This window comes from Grammomys surdaster, unplaced genomic scaffold (assembly GCF_004785775.1).
Source record: "Grammomys surdaster isolate TR1022 unplaced genomic scaffold, NIH_TR_1.0 146, whole genome shotgun sequence".
NCBI classification, from domain to species: Eukaryota; Metazoa; Chordata; class Mammalia; order Rodentia; family Muridae; genus Grammomys; species Grammomys surdaster.
Window position 1 is genome coordinate 8981428 of NW_021604604.1, and position 20639 is coordinate 9002066.

General features: G+C 40.0%; 1 protein-coding gene across 6 annotated transcripts in view; it reads right to left on the reverse strand.

Annotated features, from left to right (window-relative positions):
- Pter (phosphotriesterase related) overlaps positions 1 to 12749 on the reverse strand; it is a 58803-nt gene extending 46054 nt beyond the window's left edge. Inside the window, exon 1 of one of the 6 annotated variants that reach the window (XM_028764855.1) lies at positions 12607 to 12749. The gene's annotated coding sequence lies outside the window, so the exon portion shown is untranslated. Of the gene's footprint in view, positions 1 to 963; positions 981 to 3346; positions 3454 to 12606 lie in introns of those variants that run through there. The other 5 variants (XM_028764856.1, XM_028764857.1, XM_028764858.1 and 2 more) reach the window with 5 other exon arrangements.
- Positions 12750 to 20639: the final 7890 nt, after the last annotated feature.

Below are 20639 nucleotides of genomic sequence, written 5' to 3' on the forward strand. Positions count from 1 at the left end.
CTGTGTGAAAGTGTCAGGTCTTGGAGTTACAGACAGTTGTGAGCTGCCATGTGGGTGCTGGGAATTGAACCTGGGTCCTCTAGAAGTGTAGTCAGTGCTCTTAACCACTCTTAACCACTGAGCCATCTGTCCAGCCTCAGGATGGGATTTTTTAATAGCGATTTAAAAAAAAACAACCCCTTTTTTCCTTTGTTCTTACCTCTTTCAAACACGGATTACTTTGTGGCTAGAGATCACCTACCTAGCATGCATGAGATCCTGAGTTCAACCACCAGGATCACAAAAAAGTAAGTATAAGTAAACAAACAAACGTGGGATAGTTTTGAGTTCATATACATACGTACATATGCACATGCGTAATTTTCTGTGAAAAAAAAATAGATTGGTTCACTCTCTTCTACTTGGCAAAATAAAGTATGATGTCCACAGGAGAAAAGAAACAAGGGAGTTGGGAATGTGAGTTGCTGGTAGTGACACCATGGCAACTGGAGCCAGTACCGTGGATTGGATGCTTGGTCTCAGTTCTTGATGATGCTTTCTGAGAGAAGCCACTCCATGCAGGTAGTACTAAGAGGTACAGTTGAAAACAGTCCCTAAACATTTTTTTAAGCTTATGCTCAACATGCATGTTTTTTTTTAAAGCCCGCAATTTTCCTTTCTGAATTGTACGTCTCCATCTCAAATTTAAACAAGCATTGCTCTCAGTGTTTAATTACAATTTAATGGAAATGGTACTTGCATTCCAATTAGCTTTTAGTTTTCACATCACGAATGTGCATCCAAGTTATTGTGTCATTATAATCTCATGTTATAATGGCTTCATAATGCAAGTCCCTGCAGGGTTGAATTAGTAGTTTCCTATGGTAATCGCCCGTCGCTACAATATCATAATCACATAAGCACAGTCCCCGCATGCTCTGCGCCAATCACTCTGACATTGTAAGAGCATTTTAATAGTATTACCATAGATCCTCTAGAGAAATCATCCCACCGTCACTGCATTGCCACACAAGATTAATTGCGATGGAGCCAAGTTGCTGTGACATAAGAGCATGAAAAGAAGAGGGTATCACCCAGCATCATGGCACCTGCCTTCTCCAAAGGACAGGGCATTCCACAGTAAGGCCGTCCGACAATCCTTGGTTATTTGTCATTTCCTAAAATGTTAAGATTTGGGTTTGTTTGTCAGGACTCAACAGTAATAAACTGGATCAGTACTTTTCTGGCAGACAAAGTAAAAGTAAACATGGCTCCTGTCTACAAGGAGTTTGCAATTTAATCAGGTTCTCAATGAATGCTTTCATGACAAAGGATGTCCTCTGAAGTGACTGACTGAGATTCGCAGAATTTGTTGCTGTTGTTTGCAGTGTTGATGGAGCTCAAGGCCTTCAGCATGCCAGGCAACGGCTCCATCATGAAGGTACATCCCCAACTAGAAGAAATGGCTAATAACTAGGAAAAGAGTTGAGTGTAGTGAGCACGCACAAGCATCATGGCAGGAAATGGAATGCCTGTTATGAGCATCTGGATGGCCTCTGTATTCATTAATTTCAGGAAGAGAAAAGAACTCTAGCGGAATACATACCCCAGGGTACCAAAGGAATGCTGTGGGCTGAAGACACAGACTGAGGCAGATCCCCCACATTTAACAGTATGAAAGGGGGCTTGAGACCTTGAAGAGTAGGGTCCTTGTTGGAATGACTGGATCAGGACAATTCTATGAGGGAACTAATGACGGCTGAGCTTAGAGGATGAATGTCCCAGGAGTAGGTTATTTTCTAAGATGATGTGTTGTTTAAGAAGAGGTGTGCTAGGGCTGGAGAGATGGCTCAATGGTGAAGAAGATGCACTACTCTTACTGAGGGCCCAGGTTTGGTTCTCAGCATCCACAAGAAGCTCATAATTGACAGTAACTCCTATTTCCCACTACTCCACAGACTTCTGCACACACGTGGTACATATTCAAACACTCAGGGCCACACACATATGTAGTGAGAACTTTGGTTTCTATAAAAAACACAGAGTAATATGTTTTATAATTATATTTTATATAGTAGTTACCATAATATTATAGTTATAGGAATATGCTTTCATTTTAATCTCAGTTATAGGGATATAGGGCTGCTTTGGACTATCTGCAGCACCTGACTATGATTTGCCTCGTGCTCTAGCAGAGGCATGGTTCTGCCACCTGTAGATAGTTTCTGTGATGTTTGACATTTTGGGAACTTTTCATAGGGTGTATCAATGCTATGGCTCCAGAGGTGGTATAGGTCGTTGGTTGGTTGTTGTTAGTAGTGGTTAAGTAGTCATGCACAAAGGAAAAAGAAGAAGAAATTAGATATTCTGACAGCTAAGATCAAATTTGCCCCAAGGAACTTGATGCCCCTAATTAGCAGGAAGTAGTCTAACTATAACGTCACTCCCTTTCCCCTCTCTCCTTTTTTCTCTCCAATCTCATGTTAGGGGGTTGAGAGGTAGAAGAAAAGGGGTAGAGAAGGGTGGAAGAAAGAAGAACCCACAAAGTAGTCAAAGACAGTTACATACAAACACATTAAACAAATAATAAATAAAGTTAGTAAGCTAGTCTCTTCCTCTTTGTTTACTTTTATCTTATTTTACACACATATACAGAGATAGACACAGACACAGATACAGACACAGACACACACACACACACACACACACACACACACACACACACACACGGCTACCCAGCCACAATGCCCTCCCTTTCCAAATGGTGTAACCTTGCTATTTGTAACCAGTGTCATAGGCCAAATAAACTTTTTAATCTTTTCTTCCTCCAGTGTTCTCCATGTAGGGAATGGAGGCGGCAGTGTTCTGGATTGCTAGGTGAAGAAGAAACAGCTTTCCTCATGTAGCTTCCGATCAAGCACCAGGAAACATAAAGTCTCCTGGAGAAAATGCTGCCCTTCCCCCAGTAGTCTCCTTGGTTTCCACAGCTGAAACTATAGTGTAAAATGACTGTCATTGTGTCAATGACAAATGGCACACATGGCAGGGACTGGCAGGATATTGTGTTCATTGGAGGGGCCTCTAATCTCCTAGTATACTCTGGGGATCCCACAGAAGAATTGCAAACAGATTCTCATAACTCATGAAGAATCTTCCCTGCTCAATGTTGAAGTGAGAACAACGTCATAGCAGCACTTAGCACCATGCCTGGCCCAAAGCAGGCATTCTATAAATGTTTATGGATGGATGAATAAATTAACTTGACTGGAAAGGATATGCTGGGTTTCAGAGCCGCTGTGGGTCTGAAAACACAGAGAACAGATTTGAGACATGTATTCTCTGATGACATTAACAGTAGAGGAGTTACCAACTGTCAGTGCCTCAGATTATTGCTTGTCTTCTTGGTCATGAAACAGTGCAGCATTCTGACGGACAGTGGTGTCTAATCTTTCCTTTCTGGGACTGTGGACACCCGGAAGACCTCAAAATTACTCCAAGGCTCTAGTTTCCAAAAAGAAGCAATAACACTTTTTTAATTGGAACACAGAAAGGATAAAGATATATTCTCTAAGTACTCAAAGCTACTTTTACCAACAAGCTGTAGAGCAATATAAACCGATTACATAAACAGAATTAGCTGTCCTTCCTTTGAAGTTATTTTTAACTTCATAGGTAAAGTCTTTACAGCCCTTGCCACTCTAGACTGCCTTGGGTCTTGTTTAGGCTTCCTATGAAATTAAATTTCATTTCCTGGCTTATTCTTTCCAGCAAATTTATCTCATGCCTTTTCCATGATATACTGGTATAAAATGTGTCTTTATTATATTTGGTTATCAGTTTTTATCATATACTCTACTACTAGAGATGACCGCAGGTTTAAAAAGAAATCAATAATTTGGAGGACTAGTGAGATGGCTCAATGAGTCAGGGTCCTTGCCACCAAGCCTGAGGACATGAGTTCGACTCCCAGGATCTGCATGGTAGAACAGAGCTTACTATTGAAGCTGTTCTCTGATGTTCACTGCATGCCTTGCTCACATAAAGAGATATGTACACATAGTAAATAAGTATAATTTCTCAAATCAAGAATTTAGGATGTTTAAAATCATGTATATCTGATGTAAGAAGAGAAATCATATTTATTATATATAAGATATCTTACCATTTAGAAAAATATTCGATTTTGTCCTCTCATTCTAGAGTCCTGAAAGCAATGGGAATAATTCTTGGTGTATTAGGTGAATTCCCCCAACCAAGAAGTTATAGTATATACCACATATTAAATGATAGTTATAAAATATCTTGAATGTTACCAAAAGCTGCTTTCAACTTAGTTATGCAATTTCATATCTATTAAGATAAAGCTATAGTTAAATAGTAGACTGGCTGACAACATATAGGAATAGTAAATTCTCTTGAAGATGATAGGACAATGAACCCAGTTTCATTGAAATGGGTAAAACTTGCATTGTTTACGAAAATTCAGACTGTCAACATATCAACAACATCTTATAAGGTTCATTTTCAAGCCTGTTACAGAAGTAACTCCCAACATTGCCCTTAACTCATCAGAAATATAATCTTGACTTCTATCTAGGCAGAGAAAGCAATTGTGCAATTTCAACTCTCAGACTTGTTTATTGATCCTCTAATTGTGGACATTATTTTAAATGATATTTGTTTAAAGACATAAATATGATATATGGTTTAGCAAATATGGATTAAGACATTATTGTCAGACACAATGGAGTTACTTATTAAGCTTTGTAAAATTTATAGACTAAAACTCCAAAGTTTTGTCTATCATTCTCTGTACAGAAACTACACACAAGAATTCTCCATAGTGTCTGAGGGTGGGAGTATAACACAGTGGTAGTCATAGTCCAGGACTTGATCCCCAGCACCAAAAACAAAGTCAAAGAGAAAAAAGTAAAACAAAATATAAAAATGCTGTGAAACTATCGCATTGAAAATAATAAATAATATAAGCTTATTTTGGATAGGGTGTTACAAACAAAAAAGGTAACAAAATATAAACATTCTTACACACACACACACACACACCCTGCAATGTCATTATATTGTATTGTATTTTCAATAACATATTATAAAATTCCATGTATTTGTTAACCATACAGTAGTAACATAGACTCATAAAGATCCCCATTGTAAGAAAATTGAGAATGTTCTTACATATGGCACAAGTCTAATGGTTAAAGGAAATTTAAAAGAGCAAGAGAAATCTAAAGAATCTTTGAGAAAAGCATTTTACATCTGGAACTGTTTCTTTGAACTATTTTCCTCTGTCTACCACAACAGACTTGTAAACAGAGTGGAAAGACCCTGCTGAGGAGAAATGAAGGGTGACTAGGCTGGGTGGCACTGCAACACTGAGCACAAGAGCCTTCTCCTTCTGTTTTGCCTCATCAATAGCACAACAAAGTCTCAGTAATGCCAGTCATTGAAGTAGAAGATCTAACATCAGAGGAACTGAGTCACTACAAGATATTTAGTAGAGAGGAGAAAGTGGACCATCCTTAAAAACATACTTGACTGAGTGGTAATGAGCCAAGTTCAAAGCAGCATAGAAATCAATGGAACTCTACATCAGGCATGAGAAACAAACGGAAGGCCAGTAAGGTCCAGGGGGAGAACTTGAAATACAATGCAAATGACAGATGAGGACTGGGCTTCAGAAAATCACCCCTCTGAAGAACACACTCTTGCCTAATGTCAACCTCTAAGACTTCTCTTGCTACAGCAGAGGGTAGTTTTTAGACAAAGCCCTGGGCAGAAAGCTCAATGGTTGGTTGGGGTGGTGGTAAATGAACAAGCTGCTAAGTAAAAGTCTGAATTCCAGAAACCACAGGCCAAGACTCTGGAAAGCTAGAAGAGTACTGAGTTGTGGAAGTCATGGACATAGCAAACATATTTAGCTAGGAAAGACATTCCCAGAGCCTCCTTACATAGGGATTCCAGTGGTGCTTTCTAGGTGTAACAGTGGGTAGTGTGTACTAGTTACACTCTTCACTCTTGTGAGCTAACCAGAAGCAATGAAAAAGAGGAAGAAACTACTTTGGCTCATGGTTTGAGGGTGCAGCCCATCAGAGTGGAGAAGGCATGCCAGGAAAAGCATGAGGCAGCGTCACAATCAGGAAGCAGAGATAGATGAATGCTGGTGTTCAGCTCACTTTCAGTCTAGGACCCCAGCCCAGGAGACGGTATTCAGGGTGAGTCTTCCCCACTTAATCCTCTTCAGAAATTCCCTCAGAGAAAAGCATGCTTGTATGTCTACTAGGTGATCCCAGATTCAATCAGGTTAAACATGAAAATTGACAATCATAGAACTAAAGCCATTGCTCTTACTTAAGAATTATCTAACAGATAGATGTAAACTTAATCTCTTTCAGGCTTGTAAGCATCACATCTTGAATCACTGAGGGCAACATATACCATCCTTTTCCTTTTCCCTCCTTTCGTTTTCTATTTATTTACTTAGGGCCAACCTGGCCTAGAATTTACTATACACCCAACAGCACATTTGATTTAGAGAAAATTCTTGAATTAAAAAAAATGCTTGCAAATTACTAAGGAAATATTTGAATGGTGGTTGCTAATGTATAAAGTTGACCATATATATATATATATATACATATGTATATATATATATACACACTGTCTAATAAATTCTGCCTAATTCACTGAATGATGTTGCTTCATTTTTGTCTAATTATTTCAATGTTAAGTCACAGGCATAATGTTTCTTTTCAAATAACATTCAAGAGAAGTTCTTGAATAAAGAACACTCCAGGGACTTACATTCATCACTTAGCAGCTCACATTTGATAAAGAAAATTACTCTAAAAGTGGTCATTTCAGGAAACCATTACCATAGTACACTGGAATTATCCTGTCCCCCAGGATTCATGCATTTGGCATTCGAATTTCTGACCTGAAGTGCCTCAGAACAAGACTGCTTAACAAAAGGGTCTTACAGAGGAACTTTGCTAAACAAGGTAGCCAAGGTTGCACTTACCCAACAGGACTGGATGTTTTCATAAGAAGATATCAGAATGCAGACATGCAGAGGGGGAGAGGTGCAATGTATAGACACAGGAAGAGGATGGCCATCTGTCAGCCAAAGAGAGTGGCTTCAGGAGAAGACAACCCAGCTGACACTTGGATCTTGAACTTCCAATCTCTTGACTGTGAGAAAATCCATTTCTGTTTTTTAAGCCACCCAGTTTGTGATATTTTGTGAACAAATAAATATAGTCCAATACTGTGGGGGCATCAACTACAGAAAAGCCCTTTAGCTAATCCTAGAGGTCCAGGGTTCTATAAATGGAGTGGTGATGCTGTAGGGAAGGCAGGCCAGACTGCGTTCTTCAACATAACACGATGTGACACATTCTGATGGCATCAGGTGGGAGTTGAAGGCATGCCCTTAGACAAAACAAACTAGGAAGCTAATGTGCAAGTTAAACAGCTATCACATAATGTGAGGATCAGTGGTATGAGGGGAACTGGTCAGAACTGGGGTGAGGACTATAGGCTTTTAGAGACACTACTGACAGCATTTAACTTTCCAGATGTGTGAGCTACGAAGGAAAAGGAGATGCTAGCAGTGTGATGGGGTGAGCGAGAGATAGATTTGAGAGTTCAGGAAAATACTTAGAATATTTTAAAAATCAATACATGCATACTTTGTATACAGAGTTAAGAGTAAGCAACATCAAGATAGGAATTTTAGTTGATTCTCAATAATACTGAAGATTTTGTGGAGGCATGGCTTTTAATTACACAAAAGAGCATTAAATTAACAACAATATTTACCAATATTCTGTTCAAAATGCCTTTCAAACACCAAATAATTACCCAATTAAGCCACTGTAGAATAAGCTGTTATTACTGCAGATTTAGTGAAAAAGACTAATAATTATTATTTTAACAGTTTCTGTGAAGTAAGACAGTGTTTACTGTGCATAACTAAGCACACCTCACACCATCTTAACAAGGAAGGAGCAGAAGAAACAAAAGGCTGATTATCTACATGAACTCAGTAAAAAAAAAAAAAAAACAGAGTTGCCTAAGAACCAAGAGCCATGGCCTGTAGGCAGAGAATTTAATATGCAAAGAAGAGATCAAAATTGGCAGAAGGCTATTTATGAATATTGTCAATACTGGATATCACAGACTGACAATAGAGAATCTTTGGTCATGCCCTGAACAACATAATTCATCATACCAGTGCTCAGGGCACTCACGCCCAAGCAATTTATCACCGTCATATCACTCGCTTGAGTACAAGAAGGGGGGAGTGTTGATTTTTGACCCCTAGGGAGGCTGGATTTATAGCTGTCACCCCTCAGAATACAGCCAGGCTCTGCCCAAAGCAAACTGTTTTTGCTTCACTTCTGTTTAAGTCCCACAATGCCTACAGGATCCAGGGAGCAAAGCCCAGAGCTGATGCTCTCATATCCAAGTAAAGATAGTCAGGAAATTATATTTTAAATGCCGTTTAAACTGCATGGGAAAAATAATATTAGTCAATGGTGAGTACACATGATTCATTTTAAATGTCCTTTGGTGACGAATCAGTTTTGGAAATGCATCCACTGATAATTATATTTGGGAAGGACTTGCTCTTCATAATTAATCTTAAAATCTCATCCATATTAGAAAATGTTAAACATTGTATGTATATATGTATGTATGCGCGTGCGTTCGCACACACGTGCATGCGTGTGTTCAAATACAAATGAGAGCCTTGATTTCCACCCTTTCTGGGTTTTGAGTCTGTATATATTTTTGCTTCAACCCTGGCTGTGCTTACAGAATATAACTAAGTATCTAAATGTTGTTCCTTCCACCTTGGTTTACAATCATGAAGGTGACTAGGACACTGTGGGATCCAGTGCACCCATCATTCTCTCAACACTGAAATGAACAACTGTCATAAGAAAAGCCTTGTACAGCACCTTCCACGAAGCTCTCTGGTATCTGGTGAACTGGATACAGAAATTCCTGGAAGCATGGGGCTCAGAGCCCCTGCAGTCTGAAAGGCAGGGCTATCTAGGTGAGGGTTCAGCAACAAATTCTCTAATCCTAGAGGCCAAAGACAGCAAGAGTGTATTCGGAAGCCACTTCATATATCTAACGCTATGTGATGTTGTCAATTTGACAAAGACGCAGAATTGCTTAGGAGATAAGGCTCCAGGAACTTTTGTGAGGGATTGTCTTGATTCTATTAGCTGTTGTGCTTGCCTGTATGGGATTATTTCGATGACTCTCCCTAGAGGTGTTATCATTTCTTTGGCTGAGATGCTAGCTGAACACCAGCATCCTTGATTTCTGCATCCTGACTGTCGTTGTAATGTGACCTGGGATCCTTCTGCCATGCCTTTCTCACTGTGATAGAAAAGGAGAAGAAAAGGGGAAGCCAGCTGAGCAACAGCATTCATCTGTGTACTTCCTGACTGACTACAACATAACCAGTTATCACATGTTTCTATTACCATGTCTTCTCTGTCCCCACGAACTGCGCCCTCAAACTATGAGCCAAGAAGGAGACAAAAAAGCCTCCTCCTTTAAATTGCTTCTTGTCAGGTATTTAGTCAGAGACAAGAAAAAAAAAAAAAACGAAACCTACACATTACGGGCTTACTATGAGCCACATCTCTTCTATCTTTTCCCCTATTGGTCTAGCTTTTTAGTCATTATTACCTTGGACATCTTCTCGGTTTTCAAGGTAGCAAACTGAAACTAATCTTTGATTCCCACCCCCCTTTTCTTTCACAACATGCTCAAGAGCAAGTTCAAAGGACTCAAGATCTAAAGTACTCAACAAATGCACTCTTTCTGTAAAAATCCTTAAGAGCCTAATTTACAAATGGCACAGCATCCTGCCACGAGGAATCAGCAGTAAAGACAACCAGCAAAAAAAGATGCAGTCCCTTGGCTACCTCTGGTGACACATACCTGAAATCCCAGCTCATAGAAAGCACAAGGAGACCAGAGCTTGAGGCCAGCTTGGGCTACATAGTAAAGTACCAAACATCAGGGGCTACGTAGAGAGATCCTGTCTCTCTCACACACACTTCAGTCCTCAAAACAAGATGTTCTTATAAGAGGAAATAAATAACAAGGTTATAAATATAGTTATATGGGAGTTAGCAATATAGGGGGAGGAGATGAGCCTGATAAGTCAGATGAGGGCACAAGTAAACATGGAGAAGCTGTAGTGATTCTGTGACACACTGCCTCCACCACCACTGACTTCACCATAGCCACCTTTATGTCACTCCCTTGTGCCATGACAAACACTGATCCTATCCAGATCTCCAGATTTATCTTGAGCCAGATGCTGAAACCTTCCAGAAGTTCCTAGAATTCCTCAAATTTTTCATGAGTGTCCTGCCCTCATAGCTCCCAGTAAAAGGGATATCTCTAAGCTTTTCTTATCTTCCTATATCAGAATTTAAATTCATGAGACGATTCTATCACCAAATCCAAAGCACACACCCTCCACTGTTACCCATCCCAGCCCCCTATTTACAGGTTGTAGCTGTACATTAATTTAATATGATATTATTATCTGTATTTGTTGGCTCCTTCACTCCTAAACAGAATATAAAGTCAAGACTCTGCTGCCTTTATTTGTCTTGCTCTCATTAGAATCCCTGGGAGTATTCAGGCACAGAGTACATATTTATTGATTGAATAAAGTAACCCTTCCTGGCTACCTTGTAACACAACACCAGATGTGACCAAAATAAAAGTTTACCATTAACTAAAAGCAGTATCTTATTTTTATAAATCCATAGAGTATTAGGTCGAGTAAAGACTTAAGGATCAATGACATCTATGCGCCTGGGAAAAATAAGCAACTTGTTCAGAGCTCTGTGACTACAGAGCTGGAACCAGAGAGTGCCATCATAGGTCTGAGTTCTTCAAGCCAGCAGCCATCCTTTCTCTTGAAAATAAGATAATTTTACTTTTTTATTGTTGGGGGTTGGACACAGGGCTTTGTGCATGCTAGGCAGATACTGCACCCGAGTCTCTTTTTTAATTTTCTCTTTTGACACAGGGTCTTACTCTGTGGTCCAAGCTGGCTGGGGACTTGAAATTCTCTCCCCTTAGCCTCCTGAGTAGCTGGTATAGGTGTACCAAGCCAGAAATGATCTTTATGCTGTATCCCAGTTCATGATGTATATGTAGAAGGTAGGACAGGCCAGTAATATTCAAGGTGGAGGTAGTCTAAGAGATAAGAGGACAGGCTTTGGAGTCAGAAAAAAACAAAACAAAAAGCCCTCCTTCTAACCCTTCGAACAGTACGGCTTGAATACTCTGTACCTGATTTAGCTCATCTATACCACGAAGTTATCTGTCAAGACCGTGTAATGAATTAGAGAGTAGAGTTTAGGTACCATCCCCAGCAGCTAACTTTCAAATTTCTAAAAATAAGTTCTTAGATACCCCTAGGATTCAGAAACCAGAAACAGAAATAACAACTGTTTGCTCTTTGATTCCAAAACTACATATAACATGTTTTAGTTACTTTGCTAACTCTAAAGTAACATCCAGCCTCCGCAAATAAAAACATAATCTCATAAAGACACACTTGCTGAATCTGGTGTTCAAATTACCTTTTTGAATACTATTATCTGACAGATTGACAGTCAGAAATAGTCTTATCTTTTTCTTTTCGGTGTGCACTGCGATTCTCTCTCTCCCTCTCCCTCCCTCCCTCCCCCTCCCTCCCTCCTTTCCCCTCTCTCCATCTCTCCCTCCCTCCTCTCTTCTTCCCTCCCTCCCTCCCTCCCTCCCTCCCTCCCTTCCTTTCTTCCTTCCTTCCTTCCTTCCATTTTTCTTTTTTTTTTTGGAAGGGAATTGGTTATTTATAGAATGGCACCAGCCCTCGAGGATACAGTTAGATATCCTTTGTATCTATGTAAATTAAAAAGGAATGGCCCAAGTGGGTGTCTACTTTTATTCCTTCTCTGTGGCAACAAAGCAGGATCCTTGAGGACAAAAAGTTAAACTCTTGTCAGTCACCTCCACTTCGGAGGAGAGTTGAAGATGTCCACCCTGGCACATATCACTCTATCTAAGGCATCTTTACAGCCACCACTCAGTATCAGGACTGTACAAACTTTGCTCAGATATCTAAGAAGACACTTGTGTTGGAATACAGCTACAAGAAGGTAAATGCTCCAGGAGAAGGAGGATTCTGATGTTAAAGTTTGTTAAAGAAACTCAACATGGAACAGACGCCTCCACCTTCCATTTCCCCTCATGTAGGAAGAGCACAGCTGCTCCAATAGGTCACTAGAGCTCAGCTCGAAAATCAAGCAGAATCGAGCAAGTAAAGCATGGGAACCCGCTCAGATCCTCGAACTTTCAAGTCAGACTTTGGGAGACCTGAATTTGGGGGAGATCTGCGCCCTCTGAGCCCAGACCCGTTCTCCAAGGCCCGAGCTCCTGAAGCCAGGCCCCATAGTCTTTGCAACTCAGAGACCTTCAGAGAAAGGTAGCGGGGCCACCGTGCAGCTTTCCCTTTCCCGGGGTGGGGCCCCACGTGGCTGCTTGGGTGACAAGCCCTGAGTTCCAGGCCTAAGTCCCCACCTTTCCTACCCGGTTCACAGCTACTTAACCAGCTCCGGGGCTTCCTTCCTCCTGCGATGTGCGCCGCCTTCTCCCCTGGGAACTTGAGCTAGGTTCGCTTCCCCTCCCTTTCGGCTGTCTCTCTCCTACCCCCCCCCCCCACCCCCCGCCCCCGCCCCCCCCCCCCCGGCCCGCCCACTTTGCCTTCCACTAGCCTTTTTCCCGCCCACTGACTCTAAGTCACGCCCACTCAGGCTCAAAGCCTCTCCCAGAGAGCCCACGCCCATTGGGTTTCCTCTGCCAGGCAGGCTTTAGGTCTAAGCTGAGCTCCCACCAGCTAGAGGCCCTACTCTTGAGCAAGCCTGAAGTTTGCAGCTAAACTGCAATCAGAGGCTGAGTAAGGAATCCACTCAGTCTACACCCTAATTATCCCATTTCTCTTTGGCTCAGCTGATGTGAAATCCCCAAGGAGAAAGGAAGCTACTGGATTTTCCCCAGGTCTCAATTCTCCGCAAACCAGCCTGGAAATACGGACTTCTTGAGTAATTTTTTTCTGTGTCCTCCAAGACAAGCACAGGCAATTTGATGTCATCCTGCGTTTTGGATCCCTATGATTGATATACATACAGAGTTCTGGGTTTGTCTTCTTTGTTGATTCTTTGTTTTGTTTTGTTTTTGTCTTTCGTTTTCCTGGACCTGCTTAATGCATTTAAAACTAGAGTGCTGTACTAGAGCACTTGAAGCAACCTTAGTACTTGGCGTCACTAAACCAGGCTTAGTCAATATGCACTGGTCTGCAAATCATGGTCTTAGGAGCCGCAGTCAAAATACAAAGTAATTAATACCTTTCTGCATTGAACTCGCAGTTCATTTTAATCTGAAATCCAAGGAAAAGAAGAAGAACTTAGAGCAGTCATTTCTAAGGAAGACAGGTCTAGTGCTAAGAATCGATGGTTTATGAAGGCAAGTCTGTTACGCTTTGAAACCAGCATGTTTTCTGCTTAATGTTTAAAAGTAGGTTTTTATTTGTTTAAAAGTTGTTACATTGCATTTATTTGTGTGTGTAGGTGAAAACGGTTTTAGTCAGATTTCCTTTCACGATATGGGTCCTCAAATGGAATTCAGGTCACTTGACTTGACCGGCAAGTCACACTTATCTGCTAAGCCATTCTGCAGGTCCTTGTGCTTAATTTTTAAACAACCCATATATGACATTTTTCTCTGATTACAGACAAGGAAAGAGTCTTAGACAATGTTCTTCAAGTTCGAGGCCAGGACTAAACTCCAGTTTAGTTTGTATCAACCATGATATCATGTCTTTTTAAGGAACTCTGATTGGAGGGCAGAAAATAAACTTACACAGTTCCCCTTTCCTTCTTTCCTCGATTACGTTTCTTTTCGAGCAGTGCTACAGTAGCAGAAGCCCTTGAGAAAGGGGTTAATAAGGGGCAGATATTGAGAAAAATGTATTCTAGGCAAATCCTAGAATAAAGATAGGGCTTCAGATGAAGAGAGACAAGAATAAATGTATAATAGTTAGAAAGAGCAGAATGCCCTCGCATGACTTAGTCTTGCCTATGAGCACGGGGAGACTTGAATATTGCTCCTATAGTGGGGTTCACACTGAGACTGTATAATGGATAGATGGGTAGAGGGAGGCTTCTGTGGTGATTTCAGTGCTGGCTACCACTGTTCATTGTGCGCACGGTAACCATGAAGCCGCATAAATGTGTACCTGACAATGGTTTTTAAAAAGAGGCCTAAGAGTCTATTATTTATAATGTTCTGTATTTTAGCAGTCCACGCTGCCAGGGATGAAATTATGCACAAGGTTCATGTTAAAAACTGACTTCAGGTTTTCCTTTATGGAAATTACGAAGATCTCCACCACCCACATTAAACCCTTTGAGCAGCATTCAGATTTCACATGCAGACTCTTATTTCTGTGGCTTTTTAAAAAGATCATGTTAAAGGAAAATGACCACAGGCTTTCTTTTTTTGTTGAGGGAAACAGCTACCACGAAATTATAAATTAATATGTAAACTATTTATTTATACTTCAACACCCCTCCCCCTAGCAAAGTGAGACTCTAGACAACTGTGAAACACTCTAGCATGTTGGGTCTGACTGTATATTGTTGTCTTGATACATATTGTAAGTCATTTGTGTGCTAGTTAAATAACAAATACCATCGAAGTTTAAAAATAAATTAAATAGTGGCTGGAGAGATGACTCAACTATTGCTCTTGGCTCTTGTAGAGGACCCCAGTTCAGTTTCCAGCACCCAGGTTGGGCAGCTCACAACTTCATGGAACTCCAGTCCCAGAGGCTCCAGCATCATCCCCTGGCTTCCTTAGGCATCTGTACTAACACGTACAGGCCCATATACAGACATATATGTGTAAGTAATAAGAGAGTTATTTATTATGATTTCATAGATAAGTATTGCATTTACATTATTTCCCTTGTCTTGTTCTTCCTTCAACTTCTCCCATGTACTCCCCTTTTCTTCTCAAATCCATGGCTTCTGAGTCTTTAATTATTATTGTCATATGTACATATACATTATAAATACAACCTGCTGAGTTCACTTGGTCTCACTCATATGTTATATGTGTGTAGGGATGACTACTTGGGATGCATCAATTGTTTGGGATCTCTTTCCTGAAAGAGACCAGTTCTTCCCCTCTCAATAGCCATTCATTTTAATGCTTCATCTGTGAGTAGGACCATATGAGATTGCTCACACCCTTGTGGGCACTTGGTAATGTCATTAATCAGGTGTTGTTTAGGCAGCCATGTTGGTGACATTTTATGGGTGAGTGCTACTTCCTTGCATGTATAGAAGATGCTATGCCACAGAAGATATCCTGAATCTTTTTAAAAATGTGAAATTAAAAACCAAAAACCCTTTTTTGGTGACCTCAGACTCTATTAGCTTCGTATATAGCTCAAGAAGAATAACAACCAGGGAAGTGCTGTGCTGTTTAACACTCAATGGTAACCTCACATTAGCTTGGGTTTCTCTTCAGTATTTAGAATTCTTTCTGGGGAAACTTCCATTGGAGATATGTTTGAACCCTGGGGTAACAATGCCATGATGAAACATTGAAGTTTTAAAAACTCACATTATTAAGGAACCAACGATTTCTAAATCAACCTCCCAGTTAAGGATTTAGATCAAACACATTCTCGTTTCTACAGGGTTTGCTTTCTGCTTTCACTGGTTCTTTGAATTTCAACCATACCTGCACTTAGCCATGCTAAATTGGCAGAGGGAAGGAGAGGATGAAATCAAACCCAGACCTTCATAGCCCCTTGCTGTTTCGGTTAACATGCAAGAAATACCCAGGTTTTTCACAACCCTGGTGTGTTGTTTTAATTATGTACACAAACAGTTTCTAGAAACACTCTAGAAGGCAAAACCTAGGGTAATCCAGAAAAGTATCAGGAAGATGAGGATGGGAAGCACAGCCAAGGTAAAGCACATCTGCTGTAAATGTTGTTACTGTAGAGCTCAATTGTTAATTAGGCATTAGCATCTAGGATGGCTTGAGAAGTTCTTAGCTTTTTGATCATAGTGTGGTGAACCATGTGAACCAGTCCCATCATTTCTAGGAAACGTACTGGCGAGCAATGCATAAAAGGACCAGACCCAAACTCTCAGCATGTAATTTTTATGTTCAATTTCTATTCATTATATAACCTCCCCCAAAGTAAGTATTCAACATATTTTATCTTCCCGTTTCATAATGAAGTAAGGCTTGTGTGTGCAGGATCCTGAATTTCAATCACCACCACTTCAAATAATAGTAATCATAATAATGAAATAATGGGAAAATAAATTAAAATCATTTTGGCTATTAAAAATTAAATTGAAAACATATAATCTTCCAGTTGAGTGAAACTTTTACTGAGCAGAATATCTATAGGTAATTAGACAGTTTTTCTTAGGGATCAGTGCCAGTTTGTATTAAAAGATATTTTGGCACAGTCAGGCATGTCAATCATGCCTATAATCCCAGCACTCAAGAGGCCAAGGCAAAGAGAATCACAAGTAATTTTGAGGTAAGCCAGGGCTGCATTGGAAAACCAAACCACACCCTACTGTCAAAAAGTTCCTTAAAAAAGAAAGACAAGAAGCAAAATTACCACATGATCCAGCAATTTCTCTTCATGGTATATATCTGTACTAGGTGATTTTATGCCATCACAACTAAGGCCATCAGTTAGGAAGAAGTCTCACTTGAGGAAATGCCTCCATGAAGTTCAGGTATAAGGCATTTTCTCCATTGGTGATCACTAGGGTAGGATCCAGCTCATGGTGGGTGATTCTATCTCTGGGCTGATAATCCTGAGTTCTATAAGAAAGCAGATTGAGCTAGCCATGGGGAGCAAACCAGTAAGCAACACCCTTCCAGGGCCTCTGCATCAACTCCTGCTTCCAAGATCCTGTCCTGTTTGAGTTCCTTTCCTGGCTTCCTTCAGTGATGACTAGCAATGTAGAAGCATAGTCCAAATAAACCCTTTCCCTCCAACTAGAAATCCTCACAACACAATATCCAAGGGGTGAAATAAGACCGGATGCAGATATTTATAATCCATGTTCATGATATCATTATTCATAATCTCTAAAAGTAGGAAAGTAACTATACTGTCTATTGACAGGTGGACAGATAAGCACACTGGTTTGTGCACATCGTGGATAGCAAACTGGAGTGTACACAGAGTGCAATATCATTTACCCTTAGGTTAAACTTTGAAGCATAAAATATTGTCCAAGATGAAATAAGCTAGATTCACAAAGACAGATACTGTATAATGTTGCACGAATGATTTACTTGGAATAGTTAAATTCATACGAACAGAAGATAGGATGGTGGTTACCAGGTAATAGGAGAAAAGGAACAGGAGAGGAGAAATTACTTATTGATTATAGAGTTTCAGTTTGGATGGTAAGACACTCAGAGAGAGGAGCAATGATCTTAACTTCTCAGCAGCATGATTATTCTCTATGCCTCTGAATTACACTTTAAAAGGCTGAAGTAATGAAACACTATTTTATCAGCAAACATATAATATAATGCAATATAATATAATATAATATTATCAGCAAGCATATTTGACATTAAACAGTTGTTTGTAGATAACATATTAATTAGAACACCTCCCCTCACTTGTCTCTTTCTTTTGGTGTCAAATGAAAGGTCTTCTTTTGGGGTAGAGAGATAGTTTGGCAGTTGAATATGCACTATTCTTATAGAAACCTGTGTTCTATACCCAGCATGCACATGGAAGTTTACAACTCTAGTTGCAAGGGATTTGATAACTTTTTCTAGTCTCTGAAGGCAATATAGGCCTTTGGCGTACACACTTACTAACAGGTAAACAATTGTACACATAAATTTTAAAGTATGTAGTTTAAAGACCATAATTTTAAATCATGTCTCATTATTTAAAAATGTTTGTTAATTAGATTAAATGGATTTAGATCTTTTTATTTTTTGTCTGAAAACTCCTTTTGGAGTTTGTAAGAATGATGTAGCTTTATTATATGACTATGTGGTCACTACTCATTTCTCCATCTCTTCCTTATACTGTGTTACATTCCCGACCTTCCATTGCAGTTAAGTCTATATTGCTTACCTAGTTAATATTATTAAGAGTAATAATGGGGCATTGTAAAAGTAGCTTTTATTGACCAGATGCAATTGTCATCTCAGAGGCTTATGGTTAAATAAGCTCACCCTTTCTAGTTCTTTCTGAACTCTGGCTGGCTGGTTCAATTCAGCTGTTCTGGCTCAAACTGACTGATTCAAACTGATTTCTCTTTGGTTTTCACTAAATTGCTGTACTTGAATAAACTGTCTCTAGATTCCATGAATTGAACGGTACTGAATGCACTGACTGCACAGAATGAATGGAATGGAACAGAACTGCATGAACTCAACTGCATTCAACTGAACTGCACCAAACTGCACTGAGCTGAACTCAACATCCAAAGACCTTCTAGGTCTGTGTGATTAGGCCAGAATGACACATGCTTAGTCCCTCTGGCTGGAATATAGACATGCCCTTAGTACATACTTTTAATCCCAAACTATAAAAGTTAAGTTAGTTAGGAAGCAAAGCCATGTTTGAAAATGAAGTCTAATGCAGTTGAGTTCAGTTGAATTTCACTGCATTGCCTGAAGTCAACTAAACTGCCCACATCACCCCTCACTCACTCCTTGTTGCTCTTAAGTAGCCTCTCTTTCCTGTCTATCTTATGAGAGTTGGGAGTATCCAACCTCTGATTCATCTTGTCAAATATTTCTCTGATTTGTCACTTTATCTGCTCCTCAAGGAGACTTCACTTTCAAACATGCCTTTGCTTCCTTTTACTAACTTAGTGTTCATAGTTTGGGATTAAAGATGTGTACTAGGGAGTATCTTTATTCCATGGAGAGGGATTAAATGTGTGTCATTTGAGCCCACAACCCAATCACACAAACCTAGAGGGTCTTTGGATGTAATTCCTTTCCAGAGTAGCTTTATTGCTGGATTAAAATTTCTCTACAGGGTACAGGAAAATAATTTATGGCTAAAATAACTGAAGAGTTTGTTTTGATTTATAGGATAGCAGAAAGTGGAAAGTCATAACCTTTCATTTGGAAGGTTGTGCTGGAGGCAGCTACATTCTTGGTGACAGCAGGAGCCCATACTGTACTATATGGCACATTTACAGATGGTGCCACACTTGGCAGAACCTGGCTTCAATGCCTGGCTCCCCTATTTGCTTGCTGTAGGACTTTACCTTTTCTCGATATAGTACCCTTGTAATGTTACAGTTAAGAATGGAATCCACTTCTAGGAGAAGACACATTATTGTTTCCTCTTTAAAGTTAATGGAGTTGGGACTGGACCCGTCAGTTACTTGGCAAAGGGACCAGGCCTCAGAAAAGCAAGTTCACCTTAAAATGTGAGAACAAAATGGAAGGAAGAATTATCCCTTAATGTTTGTATCAGCAAATCTGCATCCTCAGTAAAGTTGCTTCAGAAGCTCTACAGGACCCCTCTTCCTTCCTGAATCATGACACAGAAAGGTGTAACTTTTCCTCCTTTTCTTCTGTCTTTTTCTCTTATGTGCTGGCCAGAGATTCCACATTTGATCTTTTCCATCCTTTGGCTAATGCATTCCTCCCACCTTTTAGCTGCTTGTCTGCCATGTGGATAAACTCAATGTTGGCTTAACTCAAACAACTGGACCTTTTTCATATTCTCTTCTCCATCTTCCTTCTCTAGGTAGGTGTAGAGATTTATCAATTTTCTGCCATGGGGTTTTTCCTTTTAAACTCTAATAAAATTGTCTTAGAATTTTCTTTTGAACTTTTCTTAAATTTATTAATGAAATTAAGAACCCAAAGAAGGAACTGCAACTTCCCCAGTAAAGTATTTTAACTTTTCTGAAACTCCCCAAATTCCTGATAACATTATAAAATGACAGTATTATTAAGTCATTTGGGACAATTTCTGGTTGTCACTCAGATTCATTCTTCTTTTCTATCATAATGGTAATATAGTGGAGTTCATGGCCACTCTGTTAAAGATTCTATTTCCCGGCCTTTGTCCATTTAGACCATCTAGGGCATGCCCACACAATGAGAAAGAGTTAATGTGTGCTCCAACTCAAGGGAGATGATGAGAATCTAAGAAGCTGCCCTGGGGCAACAGAGAAACTTTACAGGTTGAAGCTGGACAAGAGCTTCTCCCATTAGAGATTGGTCCATAAATTAAGTGATAAGCTGTGTGCAAGCAACTTGTCCATAATCTTTGAGGCTATTTTCTGAGGTCTGGTAGATGAGTAGGGTAATTACAGCTTAAATTTAGAGAAGTTGGAAAGATCAAGCAGAGTTGCATGAGAGGAGCAAGTAGGCCATCCTTGGGATAAAGCATTCCAAGAAAACACCATGCAAGGAGCACCAGACAGAAGAAGCCCAGGGTCTAAGAAACATGAGAAGGGGTCTGACCCCTAGACTGTACACAGAAAAACTACAGACTCTGGACCAAGAAT